Source organism: Mesoplodon mirus (genome assembly GCF_964341445.2).
Source record: "Mesoplodon mirus genome assembly, chromosome: 14".
Lineage (NCBI taxonomy): Eukaryota > Metazoa > Chordata > Mammalia > Artiodactyla > Ziphiidae > Mesoplodon > Mesoplodon mirus.
The window spans coordinates 64,337,399-64,356,075 of record NC_138990.1 but is presented as its reverse complement, the minus strand read 5'-3'; the positions used below and the strand labels follow the sequence as shown (position 1 = coordinate 64,356,075).

General features: G+C 40.0%; 1 protein-coding gene across 3 annotated transcripts in view; it reads right to left on the bottom strand.

Moving 5' to 3' along the window:
- FOXN2 (forkhead box N2) overlaps positions 1-13,438 on the bottom strand; it is a 57,989-nt gene extending 44,551 nt beyond the window's left edge. For 2 of the 3 annotated variants that reach the window (XM_082641777.1, XM_082641779.1), the window contains exon 1: positions 13,277-13,438. The gene's annotated coding sequence lies outside the window, so the exon portion shown is untranslated. Of the gene's footprint in view, positions 1-12,371; positions 12,563-13,276 lie in introns of those variants that run through there. The other variant, XM_082641778.1, reaches the window with a different exon arrangement.
- Between the last annotated feature and the right edge of the window lie 5,239 nt (positions 13,439-18,677).

Genomic DNA, 18,677 nt, shown 5'->3' with positions numbered 1-18,677 from the left:
CTGGCTAATGGCTATCATTCGTATTTCAGCTTAAAAATCTTGAGACTTTCTCTAACATCCCAGACTACAGAGGGCCCCAAGTTCTTTTCTTCCATAATTGCCTATACTTTTTAATAACATTTGGCACACCTGAGATGGCTCAATACGCATCTTTCCTAACCGACTGAAAGCTCCATAATGGCAGACAAAACAGTTGTCTGTTTTGTTTACTGCTCAAATATTTACTGTCTAACAGATCTTGGTTCCAGCTCTGCTACTACATAACTGTGACATCTATAAACTGAGATGGTTGAACTTTTGTTCTACAATAATCTAAGTGCTATTAAAAACTGAAATTCAGGGCTTCCCTGGTGGCGCAGTGGTTGAGAGTCCGCCTGCCGATGCAGAGGACATTGGTTCGTGCCCCGGTCCAGGAAGATCCCACATGCCGTGGAGCGGCTGGGCCCATGAGCCATGGCCGCTGAGCCTGCGCGTCCGGAGCCTGTGCTCCGCAACGGGAGAGGCCACAACAGTGAGAGGCCCGCACCGCAAAACAAACAAACAAAAAAACCCTGAAATTCAAATATTACTAGCTTTCCTGTAGATATATACATGGTAAGACCTACCTTTCCTACTTGTATGTACATTTCCAACATGTGTGAGTGTGTGTATAAATTATGTACACATAATTTATGTAAATGAGAGCTAGTACTTTCTTACATAAAAAAATTCATTGAATGCTTATCGATACCAGGTGTTTTACTAGTATTAACTCTTTTAATCTTTGTAACAACTCTACCAGGCAACTGCTATTATCAGTGTCCATTTTATGTGGAAACAGATGCAGAGAGATTAAATAGTGCGCCCACATCACAAATCTTGAAGTGGCACAACTGGGATATAAGCTCAGGGAATAATGTGACTCCAGAGCTCATGCTCTTCACTAGTATACTAGCTGTCATCCTACCTAGATTGCTTCATAAGAACAACAACAAAAAAAGCTACATACTATCGTCAATATATCTGACTCAGTATCTATCAATACATCCTCAACCTAATGCTCTTCCATATGAAGTTAGTCCAAACTAGACAAACCTGTTCAAATACTTCCTGCACATTTCTCTATATGCTTGCTCCCGCTATTCTAAACATCAGGATTGTCTACCCTCCCTACCACCAATCAGTCAAAACCCTAATATTTAAGGCCTCATTTAATGACAACTCCCGCATGTCATTCCCACCTGAACTTCTCTTAGGGATTTTCAATCTCTCTCACAATGTTCCAATTGCATTTATATGTCCTCTTTTTACAGTAGTTATTTGTGTCAACAGCTCAAAAGAAACAATTGACATGAAATCACTTTATAAACACTAAAGTTCTATATTATAAAGTATTTAATCCAGACTAAATAAAAAACCAGAGGAGACTAGGAAACAATGGGTTCAACACACCTAAGCAGAATACTTCAAGCAAGTACAACCTGGCTCTAACTTGCTGCGAACTAGACGAGAAACACAAAGGTAAAATTATACTCAAATTATACTGCATGATAAGTTTTTTTCAATTAAACAAAGGAGACATTTTAATCAAACTATATGGAACAAAAAGTTGAAGGGTGAAATATGATATTCATTAAAAAAATATTTACTGAGCAATTAACTTTCAAGTAAAGAATATTATGTTAGATACTATGTTCCATTCTGCTCTGTGATCTTTTCACTTCCTAAATTTCAGTTCTCTACTTCAGAAATATTTGGAAAATAGTTTTATCACAAAAGGAAACTTTTAAACATCAATTATTTTAATTCCATCTGAACAACATGCTCTTTTGAAGTTGTAATTAAAGAATGCCTAATGCTAATCCATGTGTATGAAGAACTACTAAAGGAAAAGTTTGAAAAAAACAGAGATAATGAGTTGTTAAAGGTACTGACACACCATTAATAAGACTCCATTATGACTATAAAATCCACCTCACTCAATCCCACTCATTGGGGTAAGTTCCTACTCTGTGTTCCCACAGTACTAGAATCCATGTCTAGAAGGGTATGTCTCACACTGCAATTATTTACTTTCATGCATCTGATTCTTGTTATTAAACCCAATTTTTTCTCCGTAATTTAAGAATGGTCCTAGGTGTACACAATGTAGGTTAGCTTCTGAATATTGGAAAAAGCTAAAGCATTAAAAGTCAAAGCACTAACACTTGTATATGCGCAACAGAAAGACAATCCCATGACCCTTTCACAACTTCCCAAAGGATCTTTAATAGATTCTTAAAGGCTCTCTTAACTATGAAGAAATAATCAGGGCAAAACAACAGGTTCAGAATTTTGTGACATCTATATACAATCAGTGGACGGCATTAAGTGGCAATAATTTCAGAAGAAATGAAAGTTTTTTGTCAAGATTTTAGGAAAAAAAGACGTGACCACTCCCTGAATTAAAATTATCAGGAAAATGATTTTGGGAAGATGGCAGCTGTCGTGGCAGCAAATTTTTGATTCCTTGCAAATCTTCACATAAAAACAGGCAGAGCAGCTATGGAGTAAACCCCAAACCCATGGGTAATAACTACAATAAAACTATTTAACAAAGTCTCCCTGCAAACCTCAAAATACAAGGACGTAAACAAACCACCAACAGCCCACAGACTTATTTTCTGTCAGTGTCTAAGTGAGAGAAAATAGAGGGAAGCAATGAGGTGTCTGAGGGACTTGAGAACAGAAGCACAAAACAGCCAAAAGGTATTCCCTGGAAAGTACTGAGAGACAGTTTGTGAACAGAAGCTGAAGCTATTCCAAAAGTGGGTAACTGCAAGGGGTCTACAGTAAGACCTACAGGCATGGGACAATCTAGTCCCTTTGTGCTCTCAAAACTTGTCCTTTGGGGCTCTCTTCCAAGACAGACCCTAGACTTAAGAGGAAGTACTGGGAATAGAAACAAAATTGAGCAGGATAGGGAAAAACAAGATTAAGGAAAGAGGGTCCAGATATAAGTGCCAGAAAGAGTATAAAGAGCCAGAAAATCTCTGAAAGCCATCCACCATTTTTTAAACGATGGATAAAAACAAAAAACAGAGGACTGTGAAGTTAAAAGAGCTATCGGAACCAAGCCTCCTCCTACAAGTTCAAGAAAACTAGTTTCATAAAAAGAAATGATGAAAAGTGTTGAGGGTTGAAGATCATACAAAGTTACAATAAGGAAAGAGAAACAGAAAAATAGTTAAACTCAGGACTTCCCCAGTGGTCCAATGGATAAGACCCCACGCTCCCAATGCAGGGGGCCTGGGTTCGATCCCTGGCCAGGGAACTAGATCCCACATGCATGCCACAACTAAGAGTTCTCATGCTACAACTAAGAAGCCCGCATGCCGCAACTAAGAAGTCCGCATGCCGCAACTGAAGAAGCCTGCATGTTGCAACAAGGATCCCGCGTGCTACAGCTAAGACCCAGCACAGCCTAAATACATAAATAAAATAAATATTTAAAAAAAAGAAAAATAGTTAAACTCAGAGAAGCAGGGCAGAGGGGGAAATGGGAGTGTTCCATGGGTAAAAGTTTCCATTTCACGAGGTGAATATGTTTTAGAGATCTGCTGTACAACACATTTCCTATAGTTAACAATACTGTATTATACACTTAAAATTTTAAGAGGGTAGATCTCGTGTTAAATGTTCTTACCACAGTAAAATAAATAAGTAAATAAAATAAAGATATAAAAGAAAAAACAGGGAATAAAATATCCTACAATGAAAGCATGCCAGAAAGATATGCTCACACGAGAGACAAAAATGAGCTTCTATTTCAATAAGAGCTTAAAAAAATTACGTAAGACATGGAAAAAAAATCAGAATTAGAAAAGCTCAGGAAAGTGGCGGGGGTGTGTGTGTGTGTGGTGGTGGTGGTGTGATGAATGGGAGATTGGGATTGACATGTATACACTAATATGTAAAAAACAGATAACTAATAAGAACCTGCTGTATAAAAAAATAAATAAAATTTAAAAATTAAAAAAAGAAAAGCTCAGAAATAAAGTGACAGAGCTCAAGAAAGAATTTGAAATAAAAGGAAAAAAAAACCATTTCAGAAATGAAGACTTAAAGGACTACAAGAAAAAATAAACATATAAGATAAAGCCTTGAGAGAAACAAAGGGTAAAAAGGAAGAAAACTTAATCAGAAAGAAATAAAGAGGAAGGGAGAGAGGAAGGGTGCAAGCAGGCTAACCACACTGTCTAAGGACACATACTTGGGTAATAAAACCAAAAAGAAACTTAAGGGATTTTCAAAAAAGTTAGAATAGTGATTAGTTTTTTTGTTTGTTTGTTTGTTTTCCGGTACGCGGGCCTCTCACTGTTGTGGCCTCTCCCATTGCGGAGCACAGGCTCCGGATGCGCAGGCTCAGCGGCCATGGCTCATGGGCCCAGCCGCTCCGCGGCATGTGGGATCTTCCCGGACCGGGGCACGAACCCGTGTCCCCTGCATCGGCAGGCGGACTCTCAACCACTGCGCCACCAGGGAAGCCCTAGTGGTTAGTTTTTGAAGGAAGGGAGTTATATTTTGGAAGAGGCACTCGAAAGGGCTTCTAAGGTGGCTGGCAAAATTCTATTCCTTAACCTTGAAGATGGTTACATGAGGGTTGGCCTTAGAATTAATTCACTAAGCTGCACACTTCTTGTGTGGTTTTCTGCATCTACATTTTACTTTACAGTAAAAAGCATTTTAAAAATTTAGAAAATAAAAAACCATAAATGGTATTAATTTAAAACTACTTCTAGCTATCAGTAGAAAACATAGTAACAAAAAACTCTTGGAATAATCTTCAAAATGACTTAAAAAAATTACACGGCAAACCAAGAGACAAGTTTCCCACAGTGTTTCATCCCGATGTTTGGCAAACAGGACAATGAATTAAAAGTCCACCATCTTATTATACAGAACATACCTGTTCTGTTTTTCACGTGTAACACATGGTTTAAAAGTGTTTGACATTTACTCATTCTTAGAATAAATTGCAACTAATACTTAAAATTTGTAAAAGATTTTTTTCAGTTAAGAGGTACTCTAAAACTGCCAAGAAAACTCACCTTTGAGACAAACAAACATGGTCTTCTTAAAAATAAATATAATTAAATTCAACAAGCATTCACTCAGCACATGTTATTATGAGGTGTTTACAATTTAGTTGAAGAGATATGTAACACATATAAGAGGAAGCTATATATAGTAAGTGTTTTGAGAAAGGTACAAAGTAATATGGGTTCAGAAGAAGAAAAGGGCATCCCACCTGCATTAAAATTCTAACCAGACGCATCTCATATTCCTCCAATCCATCTTCTACAATACTGGCAGAATGATCTTTCAAAGACCCCAAATCCCCCTTTTAAAATACTTCACAAAATAACAGTACACAGCAGACAATTCAAAAGCCTAACAAGAACCAGGCAGGCAACAAACAAGTGAAGCTGGTCTGCTGTAAGACAACAGAGAATGATGGAGACTGCCAAAAGAGGGCAGCTGCTTATAAGCTTCACCCAATCAACCCATGAAACCAATGCTGCCACGATGTTCAATTTTTCAAGGGACAAAAGAACTCTAGATTTTTGTGTGAAATGTACCAATACTTAAATGTTGGCAAATACGCAAAAAAATTTTTTTTAATATTCCAGGCCAAACAAAACACAGCTGTAGGTAAAGGTTGCAAACTGTGGCTTACAGAAATGGTCTGTTATTAATATTATAATAGAGGGTCCCTACTGTCCTCAAAATTGAATAATGGCTGTCTTCCAATTCAAAGGAAAAAAATGAACAATTTTCTCTTATAAAGTTTTCTTCAAACTTTAGCACCTGCTACCATTAGTCTGCTAGCAATAGCAAAAATGCAAGAAAAAGTAGAAAAGAACATTTGATCGTAGCCTCAAAATGGCTTAATCTTTTTTTGGTTGTGATTGCTTTTACCAAAAGTTGTGCTCATACCCACCATTTTATACTACATAACGTGCTATATGGTCAAATTTTCTATTCCTAAAATTGTTTCTAGATTGTATGATAGAATCAAATACACAAATGTATCTGTTCTTTAGCAAAAGAATGCCATGAGACTCCAGAAAAACCATGGGCCTAATAAAATCTACAATCTTTAGTACGGTGGCCTACAAATTCCACAAAAAATCTGGCTCCTGTTTGCACCTATTTCACACCACCCCAAGCTTCCTGAATATACAATGCTCTTTAACTTCTTCATGCTTTTAGATGTATTTTAGGCTCTCCACCCCATGTTTCAGAGAGACTCAAAGTCATCTCTCTAGGAGCCTTCCTTGAATTATACAATTTTTTCCAATCATGCTTCCTTAGCATCCTATTTAGAGCCCTATTATAGAACTTACTTGCTATTCATAATTATTTGCTTATCTTTCCAACTCAGCCACTAGACAAGCAGTTTTCAAACTTTTGATGCTATCCCACAATAAGAAGTATATTTTTATAAGAGATCCATGATACACTTAACATATGTAACGGAAACAAAATGAAATAGCACTTTTACCCTTACCACATATAACACACTTTGATTGTATTTAAGAGATGTTGGTCACAATTTACTATGTTGACTCTCTATCATCCATTTAAGAAATATTGTACTAGAATATAAATCCTTGTAGGCAGAACAAAAATACATTCATTTTTATGCTCTACTGCAGACCATAACATTTAGTAAGCAAATGTTTAAATGAATGAAAATAGCAGCATCCTGTACTAGAAAAGTAAAAGACTAATAAGGTTTTGAAGTCAAGCAGACCCATCACCTACCAACTTTCTTATGCAATCTCTGACAAATGACTTAACCCCCTTACATCCCAAGGAATAACACCACTTACTTAATTCACTATGACAATAAAGTAGTGGCATTCATGTCACAGAATAGGCATTCTATAAATATTAGTTTGCTCTCTTTACCCTGTATTCTTCCTTATTTTTTCCTGGGAAAGAAGTATCTCATCCTGGCAAATATCCATTTTTCAAAGACTTCAGGTCACAGCACAAAGAATATGAAATTTAAAAATCTGACAGACCTGGGCTCAAACACCAAGGTCTGCATTTACATAACTTCTGTTTCTTTATAATAAAATATGTCCTGCACAGTTGTTTTGGAGAATTAAATTATATACTCATGTGTCTAGTATAATGCCATGCCAGAACATAGTAGGCACCTGATAAAAGGTAGTAATTGTTGCCAGGATTATTAATAAATGTTGCTCAATCAGCATAGAGGTAGAATTTAAATTGAACTTTTAAGGATGGAGGAGTTGGACAGAGGCATAGGGCAGGCAGAAGGAACAGTAAAATCTCAATTTACAAGAAATCTCTTCCTGTTTTCCTGTATTTCCTCTTTTAAGATAAACAAACCACAAGGATGTAAGTTTATCAATTTCCTCAACTCTCTACCTCCAAGGTTATATAAAAACTCAAAATAACTGTTCTCTGTGTCAAAATTCTAATTTAAATATTAAATTATGCTCAGTGGGCTGAGCACTATAAAATGTGAAAAGTGTAAATGTATTAATAATACATTTTAGGGAGAATTTCAATAAGAGTCCAAAGTAACAGTGCTTTTAGTTAACCCAGTTCAGTAAAAAAAATTAACTGAAATTCTTATTCAACACGTCTTTCAAACCACTTCTTAGAAAAAAACCTCTAAGTAGCAAAAGCACCAAATGCCTCTGAAATACAATCAAGAAGCCAAGAATGTTCTTATACAACCTGAAAACTTTATAAGATACGAAGATAATTAACAATAATTAAACTATTCTGCTAATTAAACAGTAATACACCTACTTGGAGAGAATCAAAGTAATTTTCCCTTATCCATGTTCCCTTAACCATCCAAGATGGTTATTTTAATGGTATATATATTTAATCTTTTTGATAACAGCATATTTTCTAAATGGCTACTTAAGAACTTTATTTAGCCTTTTAGGCTTACAGTAATACTATGCTTACAACTGTCAGTGAAATAATACCTATGTAGATGAGGGGATAAATTCTATTTATTTTATGTTCACATCAGGCAGACTCCAAAAGAGTAGAAATGATGTCTCTTGCTCACCACTATATCCTTAGCACTTAAATACAGAAGATGCTCAATGAATATTTGTCCAAGTTTAATGTTTATTTATGGACAAGAAAATTAGGTTGAGGGAAATAAAAAAATACATGAATTAAAATTAGGTCAAGGCCTTGAGCATGAGCTGTGCTTGGAAACTTGATTCCAAAGAGTATGATTGGGTGGAGAGTGAAACCCAACAAAGACCTCAAACAGGTGATCAACGTTTGTTAACATTATATCAATTTTATGTTCTTAGTATATACCCTTAATACGCTGTGAAGAAAATGGCACTTCACCTCTGTTGTCTTCCTCCCTAAAACTCTAACCCCAGTCTAATCATGAGGAAAATGTTAGATAAATCTCAACTGAGGGACATTCTATCAGATTTCTGACTAGTACTCCTAAAAACTGTCACAATCATCAGAAATAAGAAAAATTTGAGAAATTAGAATTCTGGAACAGAAAAAGGACACTAGGGAAAAACTAATGAAATCTGAATAAAGTATGCAATTTAGTTAATAGTAAAGTAGCAATTTTGTTTCCTTAGTTGTGACAACTGTACCACTGTAAGATGTTAACAATAGGGTAAACTGGGTGAGGTATACTCTACTATCTTGCTACTTTTCTGTAACTGTAAAACTATTCTAAGATTAAATGTTTATTTACATTTAAAAAGTTAGGGTAAGGGGAATAAGAAATATATGAATCAAAATCCTTTGGAAGTGAATGATGATAAACATTCTTTTGGTTCCCATATATTTGGTAGCACTCATTCATAGAGTGGAAATTAAGTTACTGAACAAGTCTACAGTATTAATTATGAAGTCACATATGACCAAAGCAGATGCCCCTTATTCTTGTTTCCCAAAGCATCATTCTTAGGCCTCAACACTTCAATTACTAACTCTATAACAAAAAATTGTAACATTAGCTGTCACCTCTATATTGAATGGATTATCTCACAGCTCTAATCTCTAGTCATTAAAGGTTATATTCACCTTGATATCTCCCACTCACCTAACACTCCAACTAAACTCACCATCTTCTTGATTATGCTCCCCTGCCAAACCTCCTTCTCAAAGTTACTAATTTGTCCTTTAATAGATCTCTTTCCTTCCCATAGTCAATAATTAGTCCTGCACACTGCTGTCAAATGAACTTTCCTCAAATAAGGATTTTATCCTATCATGCCGAAGCTTAAATGCCACTTTTTTTTTTTTTTGGCATTAAACCATGCTTAAATTCAAAAGTGATGTTTTCAAGCCCATCCATAATTGGTTATTCCTTTGTACCCTTCACTTATAAAGAAAGACCTTTCCATCCATCTCTCCACCTCATAAGTGCTGCCTTTCCTTTACTCAGAAAATAATCAAATACTCACTAAGCATATAACATATACCTGAGGTGGGGGGAAAAAGACTCCTCTGGGTTTTCTTGGGGTGATAAAACCTAAAAAGATAAAAAAGAATATGGGAATTTGTCTTATTCAAGGCTGTAGCCTCAGTTACTGTAACAATGCCTGGCACATAGTAGGTGCTCAAAAAATATTTATTAAATAAAAACAAGGCAGTATAAAATGCTACAACCCAACAGAATAATATGCTATTAGAGAAAAGAATTTCAGCTGGAGAGGTGGAAGACAGGTCTAAAATTCTATGATTCTAAGGCTAGCAGGGCAATCAAGATTTTAACCAAGCCTCAAGTTTGAGAAGATCTTCAGCAGTTAAGAGGATGTGTGCAGGTGCATTTCCAACAGAAAAATGTTGTATCAGCAAATGTTAAAAGTAGTAAATTGTTATACCATGTTGAAGTAGTGAATAATGAACAGTTCCTGTACGTCAGTGGAAGATAAGAAGGGAGAAGACTGGGACCAAAGTTTGAAAAATCTTGAGAAGAAATTTGGTATTATGCTTGATATAAGGTGTTTTGGTTGTTAGAGTGATATAACCTTTAGGAAAATTAATCTAATGGGAGTGACATGAAGGTTAGACTTTTGAAAACAAAAGCCTTACTTTCTTCAAGAAGCCTCCCCTGTCTATATCATCTCACATTGTAAACTTTTTTTCACATATATTAATCATGTCTCTTCAACCCAAGAATAGGGATCAAATATTAGAACACTTTTTCTTCCCTAAGAAATCAGCAAAGGGACTTCCCTGGTGGTCCAGTGGTAAAGAATCCGCCTTCCAATGCAGGGGACCCAGGTTTGATCCCTGGTCAGGGAACTAAGATCCCACATGCCGTCGGGTAACTAAGCCAGTGTGCCACAACTAGAGAGAGAAAACCCGAACACCACACTAGAGAGAAGCCTGCGGGCCGCAACGAAGACCTCACACAGCCAAAAATTAAAAATTAAAAAAAAAAAAAAAATCAGCAAAGAATTGGGCCCTCAAACCTTTGTTTTTGGAGGACTTTTCTGCATTTATGCAAGACCCACTTACTAAAATGACAACAATCTAAAAGCAAGGCACACACATACAAGCTGCCATAAGAACAAGATTAATCCTTGTTTGGATGGCACTTTTTAAAGTTTTATTTGATAGTCGGATCCCATAACAAATAATGTAGCTATCTCCCAGCATATGTTTTCAGTGCTTCCTGCTTTATATAAGTATTTCTTCACCTCATTTAGTTTTCTTTCTCAACTATGCACTGCTTTCAGTGGTCAGCACACATATTCATTTCTCAATTGCATTATCTTTTCAGCACCTAAGCCTCTCCAATCTTTTTAACTATTAGCTTCACTGAATTAGAATTAGAATTAAAATTCTAATGGTACTACTGTAACTTCTCCACACAGTTCTTTTAAACATTCTAAGTGTTTTCTGTGGTTTAGCACTCTTCAAGTAAAACTGATTCAAATAAAAACATGTTACAGAAATAATTCAAATTCACCAAAACATTTACAAAATGAAACATGATGCACTAATAACCAATGATTGTATGTAGTTCTTAAATTCTAAAAATTCCAAACTCTCCAAAAGTTTATCTTCAACCTTTTTTATCTTACTTTAGAATAATTTATTTAAAATTATTTCATTTTATTTATTTTACTTTTTATTAATTTTTTGATCTTCAGCCCATGACCTTTTACTTTTATATATTCTAAAACTTTAATTCATTCCCTTAATATCTGTTGATGTTAACATTTATATGAACTGTTAATACTTTTCCTTAAAAAAGCTTAAGTGTAGGGCCTCCCTGGTGGCGCAGTGGTTGAGAGTCCGCCTGCCGATGCAGGGGATACGGGTTCGTGCCCCGGTCTGGGAGGATCCCATATGCCGCGGAGCGGCTGGGCCCGTGAGCCATGGCCGCTGGGCCTGCGCGTCCGGAGCCTGTGCTCCGCAACGGGAGAGGCCACAACAGTGAGAGGCCCGCATACCGCAAAAAAAAAAAAAAAAAAAAAAAAAAGCTTAAGTGCCCATGCACAGATCAAACAAGTATTTATTTATCCCTAAACAAGTATTTTCACTGGTGATATATTTATATCTTTTCAGATCACAATTTTTATGTAAAAAGAGAAAAACTGAGATTTTTATGAAACTATCAAAAAGAAATCCTGCAGAATGTGATTATTTCTGATTACATCAGAAACTTTCATTAACGACTCTGAAATTCAAACGATCTTTTTCCAAAGTTGAGAAACTCCATAATGTACTCTTCTATTCCCCATCACTCCTTAATGGTACCTAACACTGCTGCTTAGATTTTAAAGATAAATCATCAAAACAGCAGAAAGCAAAAATGTCAATATATACCTTACAAGGACTGCCTGAAAACAAAGTCTTCCATTCGGTTGGAACAGAGATAGACATGAACGGTTCAGCTTTTTCCACTTCCCCATCTCAGAAAACACCAAAATACATGTGGATGCAAAGCTACTCATGGTTACAAAGCCCCCTGGCTACCAGTGAAGCCTCAGCCTTAGCTGCGCTAGGGCGCTCAGTTACACTCAACGGGCCACGTGGCTGTCACAATCAGAAGACAAGATTAACAGCGTAAACCAACCTGGAAATAATAACCTCCTCCCACAACCTCGGAGTTGGGGTAGAAGAAATAAAGTATGTGTCATTTCTTTGCACGCTAAGACTTTTTTCTGTAAGGAGAAAACCAAGTACAGAGGCTGCTTTAAAGAGGCTTTAAAGCAGAAATCAGGTCCAGGAAGATCCCGAGAGTACGCCCCCAGTGAATTAAGACACGCCAACTCCCGTAAGCTGCGATGGGAACAGAGGCATTCTGCAAAGGGGCAATGGGGTGGAGTTGGGTAAGATGGAGCACTACGCACATGGGCCGCTTTCCCCTGACTCTCACGTCCTCCCGGGTTCCAGCCTCGCTGCTGTTGCGATGGGGCGAACTCAGAAGGCTGAAGGGCCTCGCACACGCCCACACGACCTTTCACCTTCCCGGTAAGGGCAGAGATGACCAAGGGCCCAAGAGAAGCAGCGAACAGGAAGTGTCCATATTGCAACGCTGAAACACTAACTCCCATCCCACCAAGACAGCTACCCTCGGAGGCCCCCCGGGCGCCCGCTGGAGGAGGGGCCAGAGGGTGCCTGGGTCGGCCACCCCCACATCCGGGACCCGCCCCTGCCCACCCCCAACGCCCAGCCGCCCCGCTGCTCGAAGTTCACTGCCGGCCGCGCCCGGAGCCTCCCCGGGCACTATTTGGCCGGGCCCAGCCAGTCCGCCCGAGGCCGGGCGAGGGCTCCACGCCCCGCACGTCTCGCTGCACTTTATGCCGGGGGCGGGGGGAGGGGTGCGTGTGTGCTGCAAAGACTCCCGACGGGCTTGGGGCGCTTCCCCCAACGGCAGATTCGTCCCGAGTCGAGCCCTAAGCATCCTCGGGGCCACCTCCCAGCCTTTCTGAAGAGCCGGCACCCCTTGCCGCGGTTTCCGCCGCGCGACACCCGGTCCCGGGCGGTCATTACACCCCTCAGGAAAAACTCCTAACTCCTCACGGGGCCGCACTACCCTCAGTTCGCCACCCCGCCGGGAGCCCACACGCCACCCAAGGCGCGCGCAGGGGAGACCCCCGCGCCAGCGCCAATCCCTCACGGGACAAAAATGTCCGGGCCCGTCACGGGGCAGCCGCCTCAGCGCCCCACGCCCGGCGCCCGCCGCACGCGCTGCCCGGAGCGCGGTCGCCGGGCGGCGCCGGCTGGGGAGGGCGCCGCTCCTCCCGGGACTCACCGTCAGCTCGGCCGCCGCAGCGGAGGGGTGAGGAACGAGCAGGGGAAGACACAATATGGCAGAGCACCGCAGCTGCTCCCGGCGGCTTCCAGTAGCCGCCTCCGGGAAGACGCGGCAACGAGTAAGCACCGGCAGCTGCGGTGGCGGCCGCGGCAGTACCACATCCCCCTCCGGCTCTCTTCCTCCCCTCCCTCCGCCCTCCCCCGCTGCCATGGCAACGCGGCGCCAAGGAAATGAGCCCCGCCCCTCCCTCCGGTCCCCGCCTCCAGCGACCCCTTGGAAGGGGGGCTCCGCCCGTCCCTCCCTGTCCCCTCCCACCTCCTACCGGCGGGCCAGGCCTGGGACCCGGTAGGCTGCCCAGGCGGCGGGTGTGGGTGGAAGGGGGATGCGGTGTCCGGAAGGGCGGGGCTCGCACGGAAAGCAGGGCGGAGACGTTGTGGGCCAGTCGGGTTTCGGGCTGAGGAGGGGCTGAGGAAGGCGGGAAAATGGAAAGGCCTCGCTTGCCCCGCGAAGGACCTATAGGAATGCGGCGGGGCGCGGCGAGGCCGCTGAGTGGCCGAGATGGGGCGGAGGCGGGACGAGGCTGGGCGGAGCGACGGGTGGCCGCCCGGCCGGTCCGTTTGAGGAGCCTGTGCTGCGACTGCAGCGACGTTCCTCAAAAGCCCGAGCTGTTGTGGGTTTCCTCAGGAGCTTTCCGCCATTGGCCAGGCTTTGGAAGAGCTTTAGGAACGATAAAGAACTAATAGAAACTTAAAGTAGTATCACCCTCGCTTGACTGAAATTTTATGTGGAAACTAAGCTCAACGTGTCTGAGGTAAAAAAGAAAAAAAAAAAGACTTAGGAATCAGATCCAAAATTTAATAAGCATATACTGGGCGCTCAGTAAGTGATATGGGCTGGGCTAAGTTCTTTACATGCATTGTCGTAACCATAGTGCTAAAATAGCATTGCCAGATAAAATACAGGTGTGCCCAGCTAAATCTGAATTTCAGCATAAGAATGTTCCATTTGGGAAATACTTCCTAGTTTATTCTGTTTTTTTTTTTTTTTTTTTTGCTAAATCTGCCAACCCTATCCTAACTCTTACTAATTCCAACTTTACAGATGAGGAAACTGAGGCATAGAAAAATAACCTGTCAAATAGAGGGTAAGTGACAAAACTAAGGCTCCATTTTACTGCTATCATTTTGATCCTGATAATTAAATCTCTGAATTCCTATGTCTATATCTTCAAAAACTAGAGTAGTGATACCTATCTCACAAATGTGTTGAATAGATTTTTTTTTTTAAGGGTATATGAAAGAGACCTGGACAGTGACTGAGGCATAGTAGGTGCTAACAGAAGTTCATTTCCTTCCTGAAGAATGAATGTTAACTGTATATGTGCCAGGCTCTAAGTATAAAGTGGGCAAAATATGAAACAAGCTGCCTACTGACAATTAAACAAGTCAAGCTATGGGGGTGACAGAGATACAGAAGAATTATAGGAATCACAATATATAATAACAAAAATGGAAGTTTCATCCCCTCATTCCACAGATGAAAACACTGTTTATACGATTTGTCCAGTCATCTACTAGTTCCATTTGTTTTTCATTACCCTGTCCTGGAGGGCCTCGTAGCTGCATTCAGAGAGACCACAAGGTAAATTGTACAATGTGCTTCAACTGAAGCAAGAGTTGCTTCATTTGAAGCAAGAGTTGCTTCACTTTCTCCCTTAAGCTCAATCACTGTTACCCCCCTCATGTGGACAAAGTCAAGGAAGTTTCTAGAGGAACAGTGTAGCAGAAAGGGAGAAGAGGTAAGGAGGAAGAAAGTTTGAGAGAAGGTGGCTTCTGGAGAGCGACAGTCTCCTCAGACCTCAGTCTTGTTTTATCTCTGCTGGTCATTGTCATGGTGGCCACTAACATAGGTCTTCATCTCCTTATAGATTATTGCATTAGTGTCTTACTTGATATATGGAACTTTAGTTTCTGTTTTTCCTTCTAATCTATTTTAAACTCAGGTGACAAAACAATCCTCCTCAATTCCAGAAGAATTGCAGAATTTGAGAACTGGAAGTTATATATACTTTAGACACATATCATCTAGGAGCCCAATCTATCATGGATGGGAAAACAAATCCAGAAAAGTGATGTAACTTGTCCATGGTCAAATAATGAATCTACTGCATCCGCATCCACTAAGCTTTCTCTGCTGGTCCTCTCTACTGACTGATTCACCCCAGAGAGCCTGGCACATTTAAATAATCTCTGCGGTAAGGCTCAGGTCTCTTAGGAAATCTGTCACGTAGTTCAGAGTCCAGGGACACTTTTATACTTAGAGGCTATTTTAGAGGGCTTTGAATACCTACCAAGGAAAAGCTCTGATTAAAAATAATGATGTTTCACAGTGAGTAGCTTTTCCCCAGGAGTTTACAATAGTAAAAAGTCTAGGAAACCAGAGCCTAACTCTTTAGGAAAAAAAGGATCCTGGCGTTTAAGATCTCCTGCAAAGCTTGTATTCTTTTTTTTTTAAAAAAAATTATTTATTTATTTATTTATTATTTGTTTTTGGCTGCGTTGGGTCTTTGTTGATGCGCACAGGCTTTCTCTAGTTGTGGCGAGCGGGGGCTACTCTGTTGTGGTGTGTGGGCTTCTCATTGTGGTGGCTTCTCTTTTTGCCAAGCACGGGCTCTAGGCACGTGAGCTTCAGTAGTTGTGGCTCGCGGGCTCTAGAGCACAGGCTCAGTAGTTGTGGCACACGGGCTTAGTCGCTCCACAGCATGTGGGATCTTCCCGGACCAGGGCTGGAACCTGTGTGCCCTGCATTGGCAGGTGGATTCTTAACCACTGCACCACCAAGGAAGTTCCGAAGCTTGTATTCTTCTTTCTCCAAAATACTTTAAAAGAACGTACTCATTAGTAAACTTTACTACAAGACAAATGCATTAGAAAATATATTGTTTAAAATGCCCTCATGTTTAGGTTGAAAAATGATAGGAACTCAAATATACATGTTTAAATTTTAAATGTATTTATCATTGTATCATGTGTATTTAACAAAAGACTTTTTGATCATGAATTGATGCGTCCAAAAGTAACCAGTTTACCAACACGGAATCTAGACTTCAAGCCCCTTGAGGTCAGTGATCATGTCTTTTTCATCCTTATAATGTAATTTCTTAGAATAGCTTTCGGAACCAAGATGATGTTCAATAGTATTTGTCAATAAAAGAAGTAACTTTCCTCACATGATATCAGAACTAGGATACAACATTCCTAAATACTGAGCTGCCACTTAGACTCAAAAGATTGTGAATGAAAGTCTTAATTCTTTTTTCCTTTTAGCATCGTTTTCAAATTCCTTCTTAAAAACAACTACCTAGGGCTCCCCTGGTGGCGCAATGGTTGGGAGTCCGCCTGCCGATGCGGGGGTTGCGGGTTCGTGCCCCGGTCCGGGAGGATCCCGCGTGCCGTGGAGCGGCTGGGCCCGTGAGCCGTGGCCGCTGGGCCTGTGCGTCCGGAGCCTGTGCTCCGCAATGGAAGAGGCCACAGCGGTGAGAGGCCCGCGTACGGCAAAAGCAACAACAACAACAACAACAACAACAAACACAGCTACCTGTGTTCAATCATAGCTACATTTGTATAAGCCCTGGTATTGGGATTAATTTGGACCAATCCTCCTACTGAGGAGACTAGAAAAACTCAACAAAATATTTAAAAGTCAATTCAAAGGCATCAGAGAGCTAACAAGATAGGAATTACCAGGCCATGGATCTGAGGAATGATGGAGGCCCAGGCATGTCCATTTATCAAATCCATAGAAGGTTGCTGAGAGGATGAGCAGGGATGAGGGACAGTGACTGGAATTCGGGGTGTGCTAAGGAGGCAGCAGGAGAGCTCTGTTGAAACTCCCTTGCTTTGTACTAGGAATCCAAATGGCTACATCCTAGAAGTAAATAGGTGACATCTCATTTTCAAAACATCTCAACCCTGAGAGTGGATTAGGATAATTCCCTTGAGCTAATACCCACAAGCCCTTGGTGGAGGCAAACTAAAATCCTTCCTGGAGTAAAGTAATATCATGCTAGGCCTGAAGTGATTTCTACTAACAATTTTGCAAATACAAAGTCTAGTGTACAATTAAAAGTAAGTCATAAAAGGAAAGAAAATCAACAGAAAGAACAGAGAACAAAAACAGACCCAAAAGGAGTTCAGAGAGTGAAATTATCAAACATAGATTTAAAAATAACAATGCTTACTATATATAAATAAATAAAACACAAGATTAATAATTTAGGCAGATAAATAGAAACTTGAAAAAAGAATCAGATGAAAACTTTAGAACCCAAAACTTCACTAACTGAAAATAACTCAGTGATGGGTATAATAACATATTAGACACAGATATAAAATTAGGGAACTAAAAGATAAGTCAGAAAAAAATGCTCAGAATGAAGCACAAAGAATAAAAAGGATGGAAAATACAGAACACAGGGAAAGCATGTAGATGATACAGTGATAAAGTTTAATATGCACGTGAATGGAATTCCAGAAGGAAAGAAAAGACAGTATTGGGCAGAAATAATATATTTTTTAAGACTTTAAGACTTTATTTTTATTCATTTATTTATTTTTACTATACTATCCTTGTTGGTTATGTACTTTATTATTATTATTATTTATTTGTTTATTTTTTTACATCTTTATTGGAGTATACTTGCTTTACAATGGTGTGTTAGTTTCTGCTTTATAACAAAGTGAATCAGTTGTACATATACATGTGTTCCCATTTCTCTTCCCTCTTGCGTCTCTCTCCCTCCCAACCTCCCTATCCCACCCCTCTAGGTGCTCACAAAGCACCAAGCTGATCTCCCTGTGCTATGTGGCTGCTTCCCACTAGCTATCTATTTTACGTTTGGTAGTGTATATACGTCCATGCCACTCTCTCGCTTAGTCACCACTTACCCTTCCCCTTCCCCATATCCTCAAGTCCATTCTCTAGTAGGTCTGTGTCTTTACTCCTGTCTTACCCCTAGGTTCTTCATGACATTTTATTTTTCTTAAATTCCATATATATGTGTTAGCATACGGTATTTGTTTTTCTCTTTCTGACTTACTTCACTCTGTATGAGAGACTCTAGGTCCATCCACCTCATTACAAATACCTCAATTTCATTTCTATTTATGGCTGAGTAATATTCCACTGTATATATGTGCCACATCTTCTTTATCCATTCATCCAATGATGGACACTAAGGTTGTTTCCATCTCCTGACTATTGTAAATAGAGCTGCAGTGAACATTTTGGTACATGACTCTTTTTGAATTATGGTTTTCTCAGGGTATATGCCCAGTAGTGGGACTGCTGGGTCATATGGTAGTTCTATTTGTAGTTTTTTAAGGAACCTCCATACTGT